The following is a 3914-nucleotide window of genomic DNA, read 5'->3' on the forward strand; positions in this document are numbered from 1 at the left end:
AAAAAAGTTGCAAAGAACAACAACGAAAATATAGTGAATTTGTTTCTGAACGCCACAGGATATTTGGTTCACTAAAGTGACCACGGATGGCTTTGATTGTGTAAGATTGGCATCCCACGCACGCCTTTGAAAAGTTGACAAGCTTTTTCAAAAAATTTGGCATGGATGCTGTCACGCATGCTCCACCGGTAACACTGCTCCTTTAAGCTCGGATAGTGAGTGAAAAACAAGTCTTTATATAGTGCTATCAAAAAATATCTGAAGACGTTTGTTGCATAAAGGTGTTAAGTTAACTTATTAACTAATCAGAACACTATATGGACAGCTGTATTATTGTTACTAAAATAAATTCAAGTTCTCGTCCATTTAATGCCTCCAATTTCATCAGTTATTCCGCGAACAGCAAAAATGCGAAACAGAAGAACGATAATGGAACTCTATGGAAGTGTAGTAAAATAAAATAAAGCTTTGTTCTTCGCAGTTATGAACGCAATTGTAGACAAGCCTGAGAAATTCACGGTTCAAACTCCGTGGAAGTCCTGAATGATTTCAGCCTTGTCTACGCAACTGCTAAAACTGCGTTCATAACTGCGAGGATCATAGCTTCACTTGATTTCATATCCGTAGTTCCATATGTGATTCATTTCATACATTTTTTTTTGTAGAAGAATAGCTGAAGTCAAAATGAAAGGCGACTTTGTTTCCACGCAGTTAATAATTTAAACTTCGATATTCAATTAAAAAAATAAAAATAAATAAAAGCTAGGATGAAAACTAAGTCAACCATCCGGTTTTCTAGTTGGCCTCCATATTAGTTCATTTAATGCAGGTGAGGGGCCAGAAAAGCAGGATAATGATAAAACAAACTTCTATGAGGTATAGGAAGAATGAATATTTAACAATTATTCCATGACGGCGAGTTGGATATCAGCTGATAGATAGCCAACGAGACGCGTAGAGCCGACCAATTCTTCTATTAAAAACGCTTGAAATTATGGATAAATCTTCCCTACATTATTTTGTAAATACAAGAAAACAGATGCGTGCAGTTACTGATATTTGTAGAGCATGGTGTAATAGCTCATATACCATGATGGCTAACTTGAGAAATGCGTTATCCAATGCCGGATATCCATAAAACTGTATCTATTAACAGAACATATAAATGAAAAATAGCTGCAAATTAATCAGTTATTTTCGATTAATATTCAGACAGACAACGAAACCAGGCTTAAGCTGATATGCCATATACGGTGATGTCTGCAGTTCCAGATGTTATTTTGAGAATTGCGTAGACAGTAGATATCGTTTGACATTTTTGGAAAACGCGTTACTGAACTTTACATTTAAAAATTTCAAAAATCTCTCCTATAGGCTTTGAACTTTGTCAAAAGTAGAGACCTGTTGGATAATATAAAACGCTTTTGAAAAATCCATGGATACTACACCCATTAGTACGTGCATACTCCTCCATCCTCAGTCATTTCTAGGATAGATGTTTCACAACTGAATAATTTTCTGTAACCACTAATGTATTCCGACTAGATTTCATCATGGAGGTCTCCAAGCTGTGCCGCCAAAAGTCTCTCCAAGCGTGTTATCAAGAAAGGGCCTGTCACAGGTCTATAGTTGACTATATTATTATCATTTGTTTTTTTGAACAGAAGAGTCGCTTGTCCCATTTCCCATAGCGAAGGATATTAAAGTTGCTCTAAATTGGCATTTATAATCTCGATTATTGGCAAAGCTATCACCGATGCAGACTTCATGATCAGCCATCGTTTGCACTTGATGTGTGTTTATTTTTTCAACAATTTATCGATTTGCTCCTCGTGTGTGTACTGAAAACTGAGATGCCTCGTCTCTCCTGTTAAGTTTATAAAGAGCTATTATACTTGGATAATCAGCAAAATCCCTCCCCATAATAAACCTCATTGGTGTACAAAACACTGTCAGCTGTCAGCTGTCCGCACAAAGTGAGTGTTAAAACCTTTAGCAATTTCCATCGCATCACTTATGTATGACACTACTGTTCGAATCTCCGTTATAATGATTTCGTTTGCCAGTTTTTTCCTGAATTGTAGAAATCAGCAATGTTTGGCGCAGAATTAGCAGGGAATTGTCAGGCTTCATTAAATTTCTTTTTGAATATTCCCCTTACGGCTAAGAAAAGGACATTTGAATGAAATAAATGAATGAAATGATTGAAAGTGATCCTTGCTCTTATCTATATAATCTAAGCAATGTCTCTTTTAATAATAATAATAATAATAATAATAATAATAATAATAATAATAATAATAATAATAATTTGTGAACTTATTGTGCGCAGCTTAACATGAGAATGATCAGCTGCGCATTACAACTGCATTACTTTACAAGAATTTAACAAAAGATAATGCATATAAAAACTAAATAATATATATGCATGCAAGTAAGAATTGAATATAAAATTGCTCACCACTATAAAGTCCTAAAAAGATAAGTCTTAATATGAGCCTTAAAACTGTTCACATTAGTAATCTTAGTAAAGGTTTTTTGGAAGAGAGTTCCAGAGCCTTGGCGCTGCTAACTAAAATTCAGGCTGCTTCAACGGGCTTGGAACCCACCGGTACAATACTCTGCCAACTGAGCGATGAGAGCAGGTCAGTTTTCTGGTCTCATGTGTTTCCGTGAAGGAGTCGATGAATGAAATAAAGCCATATATTTGAAGTGGAATAGTTTAAATCGTCCAGGTAAGTGCAAGGGTCAGTTTTCTCATTTGCTAAAAGGATATTACGCCGGATTGTGCACTCTTCATGTATGTAATTTGTCGTGCACGTCTTCCATAGTTTGTTTCGATGGCTAATGGCTTTACTCCATGTCTGGTTCATTCATAGGACTTGAGTTTCCTTGATGTGTATTTTTTTGCAGGCGTGTTTTCTTTCAAAACTGATGCTAATGTAATGACTCGAAGGCAATTTGCATATCTCGTAGAAAGATTTCCTTGAGTAACTAAAGTTTTTTATAGTTCGAACGAAAACCCAAAGGCCGGATATTTACAAGAAGACTACGCCCTCTGAAACCCATGACTAATAGAATGTATTTAATTTAAAGCGAATCAATGTATCGCTGATTCGTAATTGCATGAGCGACGACGGAACTTCATAGTGTTTACACGGGAACAATTAATCCAATAAAACGTGGATGTGAAATTCTCCAGTGAACAATTTATGCAAAACTTATCAAGGTTATATTTAATATATCTGTTTGGGCCTTAAAAAGGTCCATTAAAATAGCAATTTTGGAGCGAAATGTAATGAAATAATATTATTCAAGTGCTTTAATAATTATTCTGGAACAAATGGTGTGAATGTGACGGATGTTAAATATTAAACCATTGACAAGTGCAATTTTTCCTTGATTGCTCCTTAATACCTTAATACCCCTGCAGGAAATTTAGTTTGGACTAAAGTCGAGATAATTTCTTCATATGTCCAGGTAACCTGAACATCTTGAAGAAAATCTCCAGTCAATTGTTTTTTTCAAGAAACTGTGTCGCTATCCTTAAGGTCAAAGACTGCCGATAGGAAGTGTCGGTTTTCCAAAACGACGAGCCCTATACAATAAGAATTCTCAATATTGACATCCGAAAGCAATATTGACAGCTAGCAATTTTCAAGTAGCGTTGAAAGTTCGCTACGCTTTTTTAACGAGTGGTTAAATAATGGTGAGGACCCCACGACTTTTAGGGTTTTGTTCGTGACGCCTAGTTAGCAATGGCATATCCCAAATGCCGAATTCACTGATTCGAGTTTTTGCCGAGCCAGATCAGATTTCCGGGTACTAGATTACAGCCTTGTGGTTGTGTTTACACCCGACATCAACGACCTTCAAGTGAATCAAGTTTTCCAACGGAGGACTTCTCATCCAAA

The sequence above is a fragment of the Montipora foliosa genome, chromosome 5 (assembly GCF_036669935.1).
Source record: "Montipora foliosa isolate CH-2021 chromosome 5, ASM3666993v2, whole genome shotgun sequence".
In the NCBI taxonomy this organism is placed as follows: Eukaryota; Metazoa; Cnidaria; class Anthozoa; order Scleractinia; family Acroporidae; genus Montipora; species Montipora foliosa.